The sequence below is a fragment of the Physeter macrocephalus genome, chromosome 8 (assembly GCF_002837175.3).
Source record: "Physeter macrocephalus isolate SW-GA chromosome 8, ASM283717v5, whole genome shotgun sequence".
Classification (NCBI taxonomy): domain Eukaryota; kingdom Metazoa; phylum Chordata; class Mammalia; order Artiodactyla; family Physeteridae; genus Physeter; species Physeter macrocephalus.
Genome location: NC_041221.1, coordinates 105,851,529 through 105,870,889, shown reverse-complemented (window position 1 = coordinate 105,870,889; position 19,361 = coordinate 105,851,529). Strand labels below are relative to the sequence as shown.

General features: G+C 39.6%; 1 protein-coding gene and 1 long non-coding RNA gene across 3 annotated transcripts in view; both read left to right on the top strand.

Annotated features, from left to right (window-relative positions):
- The window catches only part of EFNA5 (ephrin A5), a 280,808-nt gene that overhangs the window by 62,418 nt on the left and 199,029 nt on the right, over window positions 1-19,361 (top strand). The gene's annotated exons all lie outside the window — the stretch shown is intronic.
- The window catches only part of LOC129392340 (uncharacterized), a 121,658-nt gene that overhangs the window by 671 nt on the left and 101,626 nt on the right, over window positions 1-19,361 (top strand). Inside the window, exon 2 of the long non-coding RNA XR_008618097.1 lies at window positions 4,025-4,153. This is a non-coding gene — a long non-coding RNA (uncharacterized lncRNA). The remainder of the gene's footprint in view (window positions 1-4,024; window positions 4,154-19,361) is intronic.

Here is a 19,361-nt window from a genome sequence, read left to right as displayed (position 1 = left end):
ATGAAAGAAGAGGTAAGAAGTACTTAAATAAGAAACTGGCACTGGAAAAAATTTGGGGGCTTTTCCCAGCATCAGCAATCCCCAGAAGATACTCTTTCCTATTCATCGACCTGCAAAGTCTATATTTAAAGGATACTAAAGTACATTGTGCTTGGGGAGAGGGGAAGAGGTGGGAACTAATATTTGTAAAGTGCTTACTCTTGCTCTGCTGGGCTATTATTTGGTAGCCCTATGAGCCAGGAATTATCATCTTGATTTTATGGAAGGGGAAAACTAAAGTTTTGAAAATATTATGTAACGTGCCGAAGTCCTACAGCCAGTATGTAGTTCAGGTAAAAATTCTGCCACATCACATTACTATCCGTGTGTGTACGTGTTGTACATGCATGTGTGTGTCTACAATTGGGATAGAGTAGCAGGGGCTGAAGTATCAAAGCAATTAAAAATAAAACAGGAAGATGATAGATGGATGGATGAGAGGGCCAGAGGAAGGAATAAAAGTTTCCCTTTGTGAATCAAAGGGATTCATTTACTCATTTACCCAGTGAGAAGAGAAAAGCTATTTTAAGAGTTAAGACCAACACTGTTCCAGTCTGTTCTTTATTCTGCATTAACGCTTTAGGTGTAAGCAAGCCCTAGGAGCCAGGAAAAGTCATTTTCGATGGATGTTCATTATGACACAGAGTTTGGGAAAGTAAAAGGATTTTTTTAAAAAAGTAAAATGTGACTTCATTGCATTAAGTTGTTGCAACATCTATTTTCTGAGCACGTGACAGTGTTAGATTTGCTGTACTTGAGTAGCTGGAGCATTGGGTAGAGGGCTTGCTTGTCGTGCTGCGTTGATTTGGAGCGTGTGGGCTGTGTTGTTTACTATTCGCAAGTGTAGTCTCCTGCTCTTGTCTGTTTTTGATCACCTTCTCACGTTGAAGTGACCTGAGTGATATTATATAGGAAACAGGAATATTATTAAAATAGGAGTGATACTCCGTCCCCTAGAAAACCATTTTATTCAGTGCCAAGAGAAATAGAAATACTTCCCTCCCCCCACCCCGCTTCCTCTCAGTTCCCCATATTGGCTTAACAAGGAGGAAAGAAAGCCCGTTATTGAGGACAATATTGAAGGAAAGAGAGGTCAGGGCAGGCAGGGGAAAGGGAGGTTCTTGTAAGAACAATACCTTCTCTGTGTTATTTTAAATAGTATGTGACATTAATTCTCCGTTAAAGCTGAAAATCAAAGCCTCTTGAAATATTATGGATCATCAGAACCACTTTTGCACCCAAGAAAGGAAAGGAGAAAGGTGCTGGCAATGAGCCATATTGAAATCTTGGGTTGAGAGTTTGAAGGTGGAGTTGGGGGAGGGGAGGGCAGAGGTCACAACAGCAACAGGATGTACCATTTGCCGACTGGTAGGTCAGCCTTAAATCTCCAGTTAGCTAAGGTTTATTGTTCCTGTAGAGTTTCCTCTTAGTTATCGTGACTGCTTTCTGCCAGCAGAGCAATTTTCTGCTGTATGGCTGTGTTTAGATAGAAGAGGGTTTTTAAAAATTATCAAATAAAGGTTTACAGCAGTTTACCTCATTCTCCTGGCAGGTAACTTTTGTGTCTCAGACATGCTGAGTTATGGTCTCCGGCCCCATGTACAGTCAAGAGAGCGTGTTCTCTCCATAGGGTCATATGCATGCTTTCCTTCCTAATACCCATAAGAGGCTTATGGGGGGGAAGGAGAAGAATATAAACACAGAAACCACATCCTAACAGCTGCCTCCAGTTAGCTCTGTTTTTCCCCCTAGCTTTTAAATCTTACAGCGGCACCTAATTTGTCCCACATGGCTTTCCTCCCAGTGGAGCTGCTGTCCCTTTCCCTGCTGCACTATTTGAGGGAAAGCAAGCAGTTATGAAGAATTAACTAGTTCTGCTAGTTTAGATGACTGTCATTAGGTTGCTGGTTGACAGGTGCCTGTGAATAGGAAGGAGATGACACCCATTTGTAGACTGGGAGAGATTTAGAGCAAAGCCCGAATCCATTTAGGGGCCAGTGGACCTATGAAAATACCTACCAGTTAAACACTCCATGAAATTAGTTGACCAAATAAAGGAGCCTGTGAACCAGAGAGTGTACTACCGTGATTTGAATAGATACGTGGTTTTGACCTAGGATGACCAGTCAGAATCATCTAAGGTGTTTAAAAAGTTCACATGCATGCCCAACTTCTTTCCCCTGATGTTCTTCCTCAATTTTCATAAGTCTGGGAGTGAGGAGTGTAGACTTAAAACAGATTTGTGTTCCAACATATCTTCAGGGGAAGTGGATTGCAACTTGCACTAATTATATTCATTTTTAAAATTTCTAGATTATTTTTTTCTTGTGTTTTATTCATGTCTCTATTCCCTCTTCCATGTTTTTGTTTTTTTTAAATACAGTAAGGCCGAGGACAGATGCTTCTAGGGCAGGAAGAATACCGAATTAAGTTATTTCCTTCATGGAAACTAGTGTTCTGTTTCTCCTTTCCAGCTCCCATTTATTTCATATTGCTGCTGAGATAGTAAGACGTGAAATCCACACAGCCAATGTCTTCCTCTTGCGACTTTTAAAAAGTGAAATTGGTCCACTTAAAAAAAAATTAAGATTAGTGTTAGTGACAGGGAATAGCTGTTCTCTCATTGATACTTAGCTTTTCAATGATGTCTTATTCAAGATTTCTTGGTTATTTGAATTTTATTGCATATATGCAGAATACTGCTGGTTCATGTCCTCTAAGATGTGAGAAATGTGTCTACTTCACCTTGAAAAAGGAGTACCTGAATTAGTCCTTATAAAATCACCTTGTCCTGATGATTCTGCTAAAGAACTGATAGTCTTTTTGTAAAGTAAGGAAAAAACCTATCATAGCTTGCTTTAAAAGGTCATTGTTTCTTGCAAAGTAGATTAGCTCACTTTGTTCTATGAACAGGAACCATGCTGCAGCTCTGTAAAACTATACATATCAAGTAAATTTCTGCTATCATTTTGGCTTGCTCTTGTAAAAGAAATTTCATTCCTACCAGTTTTCACTTACTAACATAAGTCACAACTCCTCATGGGTAGAGTGGCAGGACGGCGAGGACGGTGTCTGTGGTGTGCTTCCACTTTTAATGTTTCTCTGCTCTTAACAAATGCAGATTACCAAGCATGGGAAACATGTACACAAACACTGATGACAAATTTGGTGATTGAATATTTTTGGTGTTGTTGCGGCCAGTAATTAGTAGGTGAGTCACAGCAGTAATTGAAGTGACTAAGTTGCATTTTATAGAAGTAAATGACTGAAATGGCACCTTTCCCTTGGTTCGTGTGTATCATTCAGAATGGGAGCGCTGTTCTCCTGAGGTATGGCCTGTTAATCTCTGTTGAGTATAAGTCCTCATGTAACAGAGACAGTGATTTATCCTGTCACTTAGAAAAGCCTGTAAATTTATGTGAAGGTAAGGGATAAAAATTTCCATGATATTTTATTGAAGAACCATAATTAATTCTGTATTCTTTCCTTTCTAAGCTAAAAATGGAATGGGGCAGAGTCAGGTGGGCAGTTCCACTAAAAGGAAGAGTGACTCTCTGATACACCTTGAACTACAACCTTCCTCACAGTAACTAATTCATCCAGAGTGTTCAGGAAGGAGTTCTGCCTAAATCTGCTTAATCCTTTAAACAATGAAACAGTTATAACTGCTTTCATTGCAAATGGTTCTAAAATGTCACAGTCATTACCAGACGTGGTCCGGTAGAGAGTATGGTGAGTTTTTTCAATGAACCAGGACCCTCATTAAGAACACCAGTTATTGAACTCTTTGGTAATACTGGAATGCACTTGGGAGCCTTTGAGGTCTGTAGGTTTAGCCTGACTTTTTATGATATTTCCCAGATGGCTGGTTCTCCTGTCTCTTGCCAATGTCTAGGGCTTTTTATCCCAAAGCCCACAGCCTCTGGTTACTGTGCTCCTCTAATTACTTTTTTTCTTTTCTTTTCTTTTTGCTCCCTTTTCATAGTTTCTATTCTCCTCTGCCGCTTTTAAACCACTGAGAACTTGCTCTGACTTCCAGAATCCCAAATTGGTTTTTCTTTCCTTTCTCCGTTTATAACCTAGGACCAGTTTGAGGATTTCGGGTTGAATCCAGGTAAGAATTACCTTGTAATTAAGTAAGGTTGTTAGTCCTGTCCCCAACCTGTGGGGTGTGTGATGGGGCCGAGGGGTCTAACCACCTTCCCTGTTGCATGAAGTACATGGACTTTGTAGTTGCCGTTTTCATTTCGCTTGAATGCGCCTTTGTTTTGTTCCCGATGTTCTGGGTTTCCTGACTAAATTGTGACCCCAAAACAAGAAGCAATCCCACTTTCCCTTCCAAAGGCAGTTAACAGGCTTGATTTCTGTCTTTGCTCCATGGTCTCTTTGCCTTTTTTCCTCCTTGGAATGGTTATTTGTTAGGACTACACATCCACATACATTAACAGGCCTGATTAGAAGTAGTGAAGCCCCAAACCGTGCCCCCTTAACTCCTTAACAATATTTGGAATTACAAACATTTTATAAAAGGCTGGATTTTCGATAGTCAAGGGAAGTGTATCTGTCGATTTTCCAAATTTAAACTCCTGTGTTTAATGGAGACTGCGAAAGGGCTACTCATACTGAACATGTCTCTTCTTTGAATTCCATTAATAATGCACACATTTCCTGAGTGATCATAAATTCCCATTCCTTCCTTGCTTCTTGTGAGCTCACATCTCTTTCCCAAGATTAACCTAAGTGTTAAATTCAGCGTAACGCTCATTGTAAGTATTCAGTAAATTAAGAAAAATTTTTAAAAATGCATTAAGGTTAGAAAGGGAAAAATAATTAGTTCCTGGAAAGCTGTGAATTACTCTACCCTAAAACATAGGTTTTTGAGAAAACATCTAATGCGTTTAATGAGTCTTTTGGCATGCAGAGTTTATCATTTCAATGAGTCATCAGCATGCGGTCACGTTCTCAGGGCTCCAGGTTACCCCCACAAATTAATCTAGCTCTTTTTTTCCTTTTTGTTTCTGTAAAGGTATTAAAAGGAGTGGGGCTTCCCTGGTGGCGCAGTGGTTGAGAGTCCGCCTGCTAATGCAGGGGACACGGGTTCGTGCCCCGGTCCGGGAGGATCCCACATGCCGCGGAGCGGCTGGGCCCGTGAGCCATGGCCGCTGAGCCTGCGCGTCCGGAGCCCGTGCTCCGCAACGGGAGAGGCCACAACAGTGAGAGGCCCGCGTACCGCCAAAAAAAAAAATCAACACGATATTAAAAGATATATATATATATTAGGTTTGCCTTCCATCCTTGTCTCCATCCCCCTGGTCCCCACTATCCCCTATAGAGAGAACCTCTTTTATTACGGTTTTGAGTGTTCCATTTTTGTACAGATACAAGCACATCCAAATATAGTTTTTATAATCCCTACTTTCTTACTCAAAGCATACTATACTAAGAGCTTATTATATACTCTGTTCTGTACCTTTCTTTTCAAATTGGAGATTTAAATATGGAAATTCCATTTCAATACAAAGAAAGCTTCCTCATTATTCTTTACAACTTCATACCATTTTATTGTGTGGATGTGCTGTAGTTTATTTAGGTGGTCCCTAGTGATGGACCCTTGGGTTGTTTGCAGTATTTTTCCATGTAAATAATGCTGTAATATATAACCTTGTGCACACTTCATTTCCAATATGTGTCAACTGATCTTTATCCTCTTTCCTTGTCCATTTCCTGTAGACCTCATAAGCCACTGTAAAAATGAGTTAAGTGTGATGTTTTTATCTGCTTTAATATATCCATAATATTCCTGAGTAGGGAAACAATGTCTTGAACTTTAGGATGCCCCCAGTCCAGAATTCTGGTGTTTCATTTGAGTCCCAGTTCTTCGGGCATCTTTAACTCAGTGAGTTGAGCTAAAAGACAGTGACTATAATTCAGAAGAAGTATTACATATTCAGTTGTTAAAGAATTAAACTTTATGGTATTTTGCCATGCAATGAAATATTAAAATTTTAATTAGATTACCGGCTACCTTAGAGAAAAAGAATGAAAAATGTTATATTGCAGTTTAAGATTTGAGAATTTAAGTGTAAGTGGATGAGCAACAAATTAGTGTCACAGTACACTGGTCAGGCACGGTTCATAATTCTGATTCTGAATTCTGACTTTCATAGACTTTTTTTTTTTTTTTTTTTTTGCGGTACGCGGGCCTCTCACTGCTGTGGCCTCTCCCGTTACGGAGCAGGCTCAGCGGCCATGGCTCACGGGCCCAGCCGCTCCGCGGCATGTGGGATCTTCCCGGACCGGGGCACGAACCCGTGTCCCCTGCATCGGCAGGCGGACTCTCAACCACTGCGCCACCAGGGAAGCCCTCATAGACCTTTTATATGTTGATCTCTAGATATTTATGGGTTCAGAAGTTGCTTTGTGGGTACATTTATAATACGTAGACTCCCGAAGGAAATACTGTAAACCTTTCAAGTGAATAATTGTTTTATTCTCCAGTTTTTTTTTCTTGTATTTCCCATCGTACAAAGAGTCTGTGGTCCATTATGAGTCTTGCTATTTCCATATTTAAGCATAACTAATCTTCCCAGAATTTAATTTCTTCTATTCATGGATAAATTCAGTTTATTGCCTGCCATCTGTCCTTTTGGAGTATTTACTATTCCACTCAGTTTGGTGTCAGAGCCAGTCACTATGGATAAGATGTTAAAAATAATGCAGAGCCCAGGGCAAGGCTCAGGTAAGGAAAATTGCTCAACTTCTCTGAGCTAAGTAATTTACAGAGGACTCTCATCTGTGAAAAGTGAGTAATAATAGCACTGAGAAATGGGTAGTGGTGAGGCACGTGAAGTACCCAGCATGGGGCTTGACCTGTGTGAGGCTCTCATTCAATAGTGGAAATGGTAGATGTTCTACATTATCTCCTACGTATATTGCTTTATGAGTTTCTCTTGTCTTTGAAGACTCTTAAGGTTATTGTAAATGGTTAAATAAATTGTTGGAATGGTCTTTAATGATTTTTTCATTCAAAAATAGGAAAATGACTCTAGAGGTTGTTAGAGGTCTATGTTAGTGTCCTGTCGTTATTTGTTCTCTTTAGTTTGTTGAATACTTCTCTATTTTTCTGGCAGTTCATTAGGAATTCTGTTGGGGGATGCACCTCTATCAGCACATTATCAGCAGCTGAAGAATTTTCAGTTTTCTGCTCACTCAGTACTTGTAAAAATTGAATACATATCGCTTCCCCTTTATCATGTTGAAAATCTCTGGTTCATGGTCTGTTGAAATTCATCTTGTTATATTTAAAATGTATCTCTTGGAAGCAGCAACAATGCACAGGGCTTGAGTACACTTAATTCTCAGTGTTTTTGTTTCAATTCCTTTTCTACACTTTTTACTTGGAGATATTTTGTTTTAATCTTCTCTTCCCCTTTTCTCTAGCCAAGTTTTCTGTTTGTGAAAAGTAATATTTTTCCAAGCTATATTCTGTGTGATACAATATGGCTGTGTTTCAAGATGTTCTTCAGCTCTTGCATCCAGCTACTAATTCAGTGTTCTGAAAAAACTAGATGATGTTTGTGGTGATGGGTCAGTGCCAGTGGAAGGAAATAATTTTGTGGAAGATGAGTCCATTTCCAAGTAATGTTGGCTGAGTACAAGCTTACGTTGGAATTTGTTAGGTTGTCTGATAGAAACCAAATTTGACCAAGACAAGGCTGTATATGTATGCTATTTGCCTTTGTCTACTCTAGTATACCTTGTGCTATGTGTGTGTATATATGTTATATAGGATATAATTTCATTTTGATAGTTAATTTTAGGCTTTAAAGGATTAAAATAGTAGCACTCATTCCCCTTACTAAAATTTTTTGGTGGGTGTTTAAAAAAATATTTTAAATCAAATTTTATAATAATGAGCTATTTTCTAAAATAGTTTTTATGTGGCTGGCTGTTTAACTGCATTTAATCATTGCATCAGTCCTAAAAGAAGTATTATTAATCTTAATTTACAGGTGACAAAATAAGCTCAGAGAAGTTAAATAACTTACTCACAGCCATTGAGTTAGTAAGTGCCAAGAGCTAGATTTTGAGTCTTGGGGTCTTGATCTCACTGATCCAATTTTTGATTTGTCTTAGTGAAGTGCCAGTGAGATTTCACTTTAGGACTTCACTTTGTGCTGGTTTTCTCAGAATATAAAACCTCAGTGGTGACAAAAATAAGAGTCCTCAGTATATTCCCTTGTCTACTTTGGATAGGGGAGGATGGAGGAGTGTGGTCATAATCTGCTAATTCCATATATCCTATTGCCGGGAGATAGAGACATTTCAGTTTTACAAGTTGAATAACTTTTCAAACATTTTGAGTCCAAAGATAAATTTGGGCTCTGTTCCGAATGATCAAAATTATTATTGATAAATTAATAAAAAGGGAAAGACATCTGTTATCACTTTCTGCTAAGAAAATTATGTTTTTTTTTCTAACAAAATAGTTTTAAGTAAAATTGTAGCTTTACTTCTTATACTTGAGTTTTATTTCTCAGTCTTGATTTGACAAGCAGAAGTAGAAAGCAAGAAATATTTTGTCTAGACAACTTAAGAAAAATAAATATTTGGAGTCTTGTGATTATCACCTGCTAGCAATATAAGTCTTTTTGCTTATTACCACCTGGAAATATAAGTGCCTTTCCCCCCCACTTTTACTTTTTAAGGTTCATGTATCAATTTCTCTCATAGGTAACATTTATGGAGTATATTATAACCCCATTTTAGAGATTAGGGAATTGAGGATTGAAAGGCTTAATTATCTTGCATGTCATTCATACACAGCTAGCAGTGGCAAAGCTGGGCATGAAATCTCTGTCTGTCTGATCTGGAATCTTTTGCTTTTGATCCTGTTGCTGTAATGTCCACGCTGAGCGGAATGGTGTGACTTGTGGCATTGCAGGGGGGCTAGTCAGAAGTGAATCCTTCTCTAAATAAGTTGTATAATTTTTGAGAAAGTGGAGTTCATAGTAAATTAATTTTATTTTCCCTGCTCAGTTTCCCCAGAAGGAGTTGCTGCTTCTTTTTCTGTAAAGGATATTTATTGAATAATGGATTTAAAAGGGTGCATGGCAATACACAACAGCTGAGCTTCGTGTTAATGGTATATTCAAGCTTTTTATGTTAGGGTGAGGTGATTTTAATTATTAGGGTTTGGTACAGACTTTGATCAATCATATCCATTTCATAATGAGCCCCCAGTTGTATAGTGAGTCCTGCCTTTATTACATTGTACAGACAAATTCCTTTGTAAAGTATGACCGACTTTTCTTCCTCTTAGGAAGACAGATTAATAATTTTTCACAATTAATGAGGTTCCATCTGTTCTTCCAGCCGTCCACTCTAAAGGTTAAACTTATTACCATATTCACAAACCAACCCAACTGTGTAATCGAAGTTAAAAAAAATTTTAAACCAAAGGTTCAATCTTGGTTTTTATATTGTACTTTTTTGGCTACTAAAGGGGGAACCAGTAAGTCCACTTCCTTCTTCTTCCATGTTTTCTTTGATTCCGTTTCATTTCTTGTTGTCATCCAGCCATCCACCACAAATCACACAAATTAAACTCTCTGATGTGAGATACAGTAATAAAAGGAGGGGCACACCCACCCAGCCGCCATTCTGGCCCGAAGTCTCCTTTGGTATCCAGGTCACGAAAATGAGCAGTGCCATCTGTATGTGGGAATAATGATTCGTGTTCCATTCTTTTGTGTTCTGCTCATTTCAAGCAGGGCGCCTCAGCATCTGTAGCAGAGCACAGGGGTTCCCGCTCGCTGAGGCCTCCAACAGGGCATGTCTGTGGGACACCGTGTGAGGGGGAAGGATGAGAAAACGGTTGGAAGAAAGCAGGCCCTGACTTGGTAGCTAAAAATATGAATAAATGAAGTTCCATACCACAAATAGAGTAAAGTTTGATGATAGGGGATTACTGGAACATTTTATTAACTTGGGTTTTGCTTTTAAAAATTAACTTTTGAAAAAAGTTGAATCTCTGAGCTTATGTGTAAGGGTTTGGCTTGTGGATGGTGGTGATTACAGCAGCTGGCACAGTTATCCAAACCCCTTACTGTCACACCCTGCAATGACCGAGCTCATTTTTTCCTCTCCCCTCCTCCTCCTGCCCCCGCCTGCCTTCCAGCTTCCCTTCCTTTTCTTGGCCCAGTGCCTCTCAGGATCATCACCAGATAGCCGTTCTTGTTGCCCCTCATTATAAGCCTGGAGTAGCTTTGCTGACTCATCCAGTCACATTATTTAGAAGGTAATTAAAAATAAGTGTCAGTATACATAATCTTTAACAATCCACCTTACCTTCCAAATTGGTCTTTGATAAAAGGCCTCACAGCCTTCAGCACTATCACAAATGTTGTCATTTTCAGTACAGATGAAGCAGGTTGTATCAAGGAGGCAAATATATACAAGCTTACAGTATTATTTGAAACAAGATGCCCTTTTTCCATTCAAGTTTAATTGTTCAAAGGGCCAGTAATGACAAGCAATGAGAGGACAAGCACATACCTTGTTTTGTCTTATCCCTTTTACTAATCACATAATCAAATAACCTTTTTCTTTTCTTTTTCTTTTTTTTTTTAGAAGCAAGGATTCTCCAGTAGGCAGAATGTAATTCTAGTTGAGTAACTTTATTTAAAAAAAAAAAAAAAAAAACTGGATTATAAATAATTGAAGGATTTTCAGGTGGAAAGAGGGTGATAGCTGGGTCAGGAGAGGAATTAGCTCTGAGCTGTCCTGGGAGACCTAGGGTAAGTTTGTAAGTATTTGGTGAGGAGAGGGCTCCTTTTACAGCACCATCCCGTCTTTTACTCTACCTTTTTCTTTTGAGTTAGCATTTCCTTTCTGGTTTTGTTTCTTTTTTCACTTTACATCTCCTAGACCTGTGGTTCTCAACACTGGATGCACGTTTACAATCACCTTGTGGGGAGGGCAGGGAGTGCTTGGACCCCACCCTTGGAGAGTCTGATTTGATTGGAGTCAGATGAGGTCTGAGTGGTGGTGGTGGTTTTAATAGCCCTCCAGGTGATTCTAATGTGCAGCCAGCACAGGAGAACCTGCGCTGTAAAGGTTTAAAAATCTCTGACTAAACTGGGCATGCCTTAGGGACTGCAGAGAAGGTTAGATTTTAAGTCAGAAGCAGAGCAGTTTCTCCACTGAAGTCTCAGCCTTCTCAACCCGTTAGAGTAATCAAGCGGATTGGCTGGAAATTTCTCCTTGCAAAGAGAACAGATTTGTTCTCCTGGTGCAGAGCCATCGAATGGCTCAACACCGAAGTCCGGTTCTCTGGCTGGGAAGAGGTGCTGCCTCCTGGGACAGTCTGGCCTTGCTTGACAGTCGCGGATGGATGACTGACAGCGGGGAGTGCACATAAGGGCCGAGTAGTTATATCTGATGAGTGTCTTCCCCAATCCTGGGCTCACTCCGCTGCTCTCAGAACTGTTTCAAAACAGGTGCTAATGTACATCCTTGGACAGCAAGGAATTATACAGAAACTGCTAATAAGGCGCGTGAACAGAGATCACATGCTACAACTTCTTCTGGAGGTCAGTTTCTCACATCCCTTTTCATATTTTTCACTGCTGCTTTTGTGAAACGTTAAACTTGACAGATTTTGCTTCATTGATGCTTTCTTGTGGCTGCTCAGAAAAATGAGTCAAGGAAGCTTGGTTTTTTCCTGTCTCCACTATGGCTTGCAGGCTGAACTCATTCACAGAAAAAGGCAGAGGGCTCCCTGTTTTGTCATTTTGGTGGAGAAATTAGAAAGCGTGATGGTTTAGTCACAGCCAGAGATTTCACTTCACTTCCCTAGCTGTGTACAGCTCCCCAGCACGTATTGCCCACCTATGCTGATTCATCCATGTTGAAAACGCCCTATCTCAGCTCTAGGGTCCTTCCTTCTAGAGGGGTCCTGTTCTGCGTGAGCCTGTCTCTGCAGCTTTTTGGTACGAGTGTTCTGTGTGGGGTCCCCTAACCTCCATGGAGTTTTAAACCATCTAAAAGAAGTCATATCGTTGGTTTGCCTCATTTCCTCAACTCAAGATCCATTTTAAATAATTTTTAAAGCGGCAGGTTTTTGGGTGAGGTCAGATTCTCAGATTTAAAAAAATGAGAGAATTCGTAGAATATTTAAAACCTGTCCATGTTACAAATAACCATGCAGTAATAGGCTTAGCTTTGCTCAAGAACTAGGGCTGGTTTTACATTAATTGATTGGCTTCTTGGTCAGATTTGTGTATTGAATGTGTACTGTGATTTAGTGGAGATTAAATGTTGGTAAAATTGAAGGTTCCTCTACACAAACTATTTTTTAAATGTTGGAAACCCATTTGAAAATACACTTTAATATGTCTGTAACATTAGCAGCAGTAAAATAGACAGAAGTAGACAAACCCAATATATTTTCTAGTCTATCTACTCTGATGTTTTTAAAGTTTGATCCTTCATTGACTCATTCAATAGATCTTTACTAAGCATCTTCCAGGTGTTAAGCTCCTTGAGCTATACCAGGTGTCTCAAACTCAATTGCCAATAAAGGCCAAGAGGGTAACACAAATAAGTGAGGAAGATGGGGTGTTGCAGATAGAAGTGAGACTGTGGTCATCTGGACAGCATAGACCCTACCTCACAGGGCAGCTGCTGTTGAGCTCTGTGGCTGAGCGTGCAGAGTAAGATGAACAGTGTTGCCAGATGTTAACATATTTTTATGACAAACTAATCTAGATTTTTAGGTCAATTCGACACTGACTTTTAAGTCTTATTAAAAAAAAAAATCTGTGCTAGCCAAGTAGAGCTTGTATGTAGGCTGAGAATTTTTGTGACCTCTGATGTTTTGTCACTCTGTTCCCTACTCCCTACCCAGCCCCAAATACATGGAAGCTACTTGAACAGGGTAGCTTACTTTAAAATATATTCTCAGAACAGAGAACTGCATGTTAAGTAATTAAGAATCATTGAAACAACAGATGGCAATAAAATATGTACAATAATAGATTCATTTCACGCATATACTCCCCTCTTGACCCACACAACTGTTAAAATTTTTACCTTAAGAATCAAACTGGTTACAGGCGTCTGTGATTATTGGTGTGGAAAATGCTCATAAATACGGGCACATAAACTATCCATATGACTGTCTAAATGAGTTCTGGTCACATTAGTTCTCAGTACAATTTCTGAAAGCAGTTGTGGTTACAGTGAGCTTGGTCCAGCCTTATGGCCCTGGAACATGTGAGATTCTTGCCTTATGTGTGCATGGCATTTACTTTTAAGATAAAATCATGCCGGTGCCTAGAGATCCTAGATCACTGACATTTGACACAGAGCTATAATTCTACTCCCTCTGGATGGAACTCATTTGGAAGTATTTCAAGAATGTCATTCTTCCTAGGGTTGTGATTTGGAGGGTAGAGGTTAGAATATAGGAAGGAACTACCATTGTTAGAGAGGAGATGAGTTATGCCTGTTTCTTTAGCATTTTTATGAAAGTCTTGACCGCCTTCCTTAGTCATTTACATTTATCCTTTTAACTCCTTTGGTAGAAGGCATTCTTGTTGTACAGGTGAGCAAACCAAGGTAAAGAAGCCTGGCTTGTCTATCCAAGATGACTGTCTCCAGTGAGAGCCAAAGTTAACATTCATTAATGCGTTTCTGGGCCACCTCGTCTGAGGCTACCTGTTCTCTCATTGGAACAGACTGTCAAGCTGAGGTGTGTGTAAACTGGTGTGTGCAGAGGCACACAGGAGCCAGGGCATGGAATTTGAGTAGCTGTGTTCCTCAGTCCTATGTAAATACTGTGTCGGTCGTGTATTTATGTAAGACAAGGTATTATAGCAATCCATTGTCAAGAGAAGACAGGAGCATGAGGGAATTCTTTTCCTTGCAGGGTTTATAGAGGGAGAAATTTAGGAAATTGAAACTGTAAGCAAAGAGAGAGCCAACCCAAGTCATTTAAGTTGACCTAGCAAGGGGTAAAACTCAAGCAAACAGATGCTTTATACCTAAGGTGATTGCTTCCGCAGAAACCCCTCTCCTCTATGGGGATCAACATCAGTAACCAAGGGAGAAAGTAAACAAAAAGTGTTAAAACATTATCTCTTCTGGACTTGAAAAACAAACAGACCAAAAAAACCCCAGAACGGTGGTGATTAAATAACAAAGATAGAGGCAAATTGCCTCCTTTTCATTTCGAGTGCCATTTGGGAGATGTACCTCTTTGCGGAGGAAACCTCATATAGTTCAACTTCATTCCACAGTTTTAAAATATTTACTATGGAAAAGAGTATTCATTCTCTTTACTAGGCGGTGTGTGTGTGTCTGTCTATGTTTATAATTAGTTTTCATTTTTTGGAGCCTGCTTAACTCAGTTGGATATTAGCAGAGCCCTTGATTATATCTTTACCCTCCTCCTTGTTTTAGGTATTCCAATCACTTTGTATTTTGCAATCTGAATAAAAGGGGATCTGGGAATTAAACTCAAAGGACTGATTCTGGTTCTTTAAGCAGTTTGGGGCTTAGTGTACGAGAAAGTTAAATCTGTTACTTATGTTTAGTTTTTGGCTCTCTGTAGACTTAATTCATTCGTCCTGCTCCTCCTTGTCAGGCATAATTCAGTTGGCTGAACATGCCTAAATCCATGACCATTTGCATAATTTCTCTTTGAGTTTGTTCTGTTGGCCCCAAATTTGCAGCCTCTTGAAGTGGCCAGTCTGTCGGCTGTCCCTAGACTAGGTTTCACTCCCACGATGCCACATACCTGGTGGGGAGCTCAGGGAAAACTGTCAACAGCGTTGGAATGTTGGAAATCTTTTTAAGAGCAAGTTGAGGACCTTTGGTACCTTTCATAGGAGCCGGGGTGGTGTGCACGCTCTGCAGTTTGCACTGCAGCCAGAGCACCTGTTCGGTGAGAGAAATCAGCTAAATTACTAGACGTAATTGATGTTTGTGGAAAACATAGAACATTTGTTTTTCTCTCCTTGTGGTTAATGCTCAGCTTGATCATTTAAATGAGGCTTTTTCCTCTCTCTTTCCCATCCTTCTCTACATTCTATTGAGCACATTTTTTTTTCCTCTTAGCCTTTGTCTCCTGGGCACTAACAGTTGCTAAATGTTTCTCACGGAGGATAATATATTTAGGAAACAATTTTCATTCAAGATTGTAATGCTACCTTGCCCCTTTCTACAGCACAAGCAATGAAATGCAGATACGATACAGTTACCTTCCCCAAGTTGAGTCATTTTAAAGTGTATGCACGTAATATATAGTTTTTAATAATCTCTTGGCTATAGAGCATAAACTGGTCTATGAACAAGGACGGCCTGATGAAACTTGCTTCCCTGTAAACATGGTTTGAGCAGAATCAGCCAATTTCAAGGCAGATTAGTGTCAGTGCAGAGAGACCAGGATAAATAGGCAACGAACATCAGTTGAAGAAAAGAAAAATCAAGAGAAGATCCTCCTCCAGGACCTGAGGATACAGTTGGGGGTGACCAGAATGGGCTCCCAGTTTTGTATTCTAACTGTACAGCGACATGCCAAAAGGCCTAGTGGCTGCCGCTGTTGTTGTTTTGTAGGATTTTAATAAAAATAAAATCTGGTTGTTTTAAAGACTAACTCCGATCACATAAGCAGCAAGTAGAGTTTGAATAGTCTTCCCAGACAGGGCTTTGGTTTGTCTAATTTCTTGCCAACCCATATTTTTAAAGGAGTTATTGCATGAGCCAAGGAAGGTCATTGCAAGGTTTTAGCTTCGTCCTTGCATGTGGTGAGCCGTGTGCCCCTCCCAATTTGTCTGGCTTCCATCACTTTCTCTTGTTCATGTTGGTTTGCAACCTGATGCCTAGCATCATAGGGCCTGCGGTTGTTAGTTTAGGGTCCACCTGTCCTCTCTTAGCATCTCCTGCTGCCTGGATTGTTTTCCTGCTTGTTAGAGAGTGGCAGCCCTGGAAGAGAGGAACAGTCATCGTATTTTAAAGTTGTAGATGACAAAGACAGAAAAGTGATGACATTGTCTTAGTGGTATAGAGCATAATCACTTACATACAGTTGCAACAACATACAATTGCAAGTGTAAATGCCTGATTTTAGTACCTCTAAAAACCTTACATATTATTTCTGCCACTTTTCCTGCCCCTCCTTTTTCCCTCCAGCATACAAGTAGGTCAAGAAGTCTTCAGAGAGTCCTGAAATAACTTCCAGGTTTCTTTGGAGGCCAGGAGGCTTCCACTTTTACTACTTCCCTAATTTTCCATCAAAAGAAGGAGGAGGTGAGGACAGGCAGAGAAGTGCCTGGTTTGGTTAAACCTGTTATCAAGCATTTTTCTGTTTCATACATGTTAATCATTTAAGTGGCTCTTGACTGCTATTAGGATTTTATTTAGAAAACTAACCCAATGTCCCCTTATTTTCCCCTGCCCTCTACACTTTGCTAAGATACAGGCAAAAACAAATGTGATCTCTAAGAGAGTTGGTGTATCCATTTAGTCTACACTGACATGCAGGTCTGGGGAGGTTCCGTAAGAAAGAATCTGGTTGATCCCTCTATGTCCACTTAAGATTACACCTAGACATATCTGAAAGGCTTTTATTAACTCCAAAAGTAGAGACTCTGCAGTATTCTTTGGTAGTTCATTGATATGCTTAAAAGCTAAAAAACTTCTGAAGACCAAATTGTGTCTAATTTTTAACCTAAATTCTTCCCTTAAAATAACTAATTTTTGAGGGCGCATTCTCAGTTTTCCTTCTGAACTGAGAGGCTTTGCTTTATAGATTGTTCCTTTAAGATCGGTGCGTTTCTATAAATATATTAGGCCATGGGAGCAATGGTCTAATATTTCCCATTGACTTGTATCATAAAATTGAAAACCACGTTTAAATCACTCCCTGCATTTACAGTGTATACGTGAATGGATAATAATTATTTTGGGGAGGGGGTAGTAAAAGTAGTCATCAAGTGAAAACACTCCAGGGATGCCTAAAATACAGAAGCACAAGGTACATTCTCTTGAGTTTAGAGGCATGGGTAGAGCAGTGTGTCCTACATCTTTACATTCTCTTCATGGTTCTAAGTCCTTCCTCAATCTCATGATTTTAGCTGTTCTTTCTAAAGATGGATTTATGAAGTCTGCTATTTTGGTTGTTGTGTTTGTCTACCATCTTTTGTTTCGTTCTTTATAGGAAAGGCTAGTTTATTTTTCCTTATTTCTAGGTATGAAGTACCTTTTAAAAACCATTACTGTGAGCAATTATTTTCGTAATTGCAGATCTTTACGTAGTGAGTTTTATTTAGGCAGGCTCAATTCTTAATTGAGCATGATTGAATAAAACAAAAATACCTGAATTTGAGCAATCCCATGAGTCAACCAGAGAATTCAGAAACAAAGTAAAATATTGTAAACATAATAGTTTTCAGTCCAGTAGTATGAGAAGTCACATTTTAAAAATTGCACCCACTCCAGCATTAGTTTAAAGGGGATTTTCACATCAGTTTGATTTTTCTCTGTGAGTGATCTGTTTTACATAGTAGTCTTCATTTCAGCAGTTTTACTTATCATGCTATTCAAAGCATTAAACATACCAGTGAACTAAACTGTCCCCAAAGTGTAATTTCATTTTATACCATATAATATCTTCCACTGATTTATCACCATCCAGATGTTCTTATGTAACTTAACTTCTAACAACAGCTCTGAAACATTTAGGGCTAATTTCTGCTATGGCAGAAATTGTCTCAAAATATGTCTCAGCTTCCTTTTCCATATTTGAGAATTGATTTAATTTTAAAGGATTCACTATCTCAATAAAATCTCCCCCCCACCTTTTTTTCTAGTTACTTCACCTGTCTTCGATAGTGGATATAGTATCTGATCTGGTATCCCATTGTTTGATTCATCCCAAGTTCATTATGAAAATTCTGTTTCTTTATTTGCAATTTTCAGGTACAAAAGGATGCTCTTCACACATTTTCCTATTTATACATGTAGCCTAATATTATTTAGAATTTATCAGAACCCTAACTTGGTGACTGAATTACCATTCTCTCTTTTGGAATCATTTATCCGTCCAGATCCCACACCTGCTTTCCTCCTCGTCTTGAACTGGCTGTTGCTGTTATGAGAAATGACAAGAAACTGAGGTACCCCTTTTTGCCCTCCATGTGGCACAACAGGAATGAACCAGTGGCTTGGGTGCCAGTTAGACGGTCCTTGGCTTTCATATTTTACAGAAGTTAACTTAGAATTTCCATTCAGTACTTATTATAAACGAGAAACAGGAAAAAATGGAACCCACTGCCTGTTGCCATGGATATTGCATGAAACTGTTCAAATCTTATCCTGTTTTCCTCCACATCCATTGGAGGATGACTTTTCCCCCTGACCAGAGAATACTCTCCATCCGATGGGCCTTTTTTTCCTACAGTAGAATAACCAGAAGACGTACTACTATGATGACTACTCTTACCACCACTTCTACTCTCGCCTCAGGATAACTGAGTGCCTGTAATGTGTCAGTCCCCTTCTTATATTCTTCGTGTGGAGCCTCATAGTATTCTAGCAACAACTCAGTTCGTTCATTTATTTCACAAAGATTTACTGAGTACTTATTATATACTAGGAAATTCACACAAGATACCATAGCAAGAGGAACTATGAAAATTGATAGCAAGTTGCTCATCAGCAATAACTATTAGTAAATGCTGTCAATTGGGAAGGAAAACAAATCAGACATTAATTGCACCCATTAAATTTCTTAATGGTTGAGTTTTATACTAAGAGAGCCTGACAACATTCATAAGGTGATGAAAGGCTTAAATAATATTTGAAATAAAAATGTTCAGTTATCACATTTAAAGGTTACTAATGCTGAAATAATAAATTTAGGAAATATATAAATCTCAGGGAAGAATCTGCAGCCAGCCACCTGGACTGTGCCTTGGCTGTGCTCCTCTTCCCGAAAGGACTGAATTCTGGGCAGCCTGTTTTGCTATAGGAACATCAAAAAAGGAGTTAAGGGCTTCCCTGGTGGCGCAGTGGTTGAGAGTCTGCCTGCCGATGCAGGGGACACGGGTTCGTGCCCCGGTGTGGGAATATCCCACATGCCGCAGAGCGGCTAGGCCCGTGAGCCATGGCCGCTGAGCCTGCGCGTCCGGAGCCTGTGCTCCGCAACGGGAGAGGCCACAACAGTGAGGGGCCTGCGTACCGCAAAAAAAAAAAAAAAAAAAGGAGTTAAACTTCAGTGAGCCCAACTCCTAGTGTAATTTAGAGGCCATTGGTTT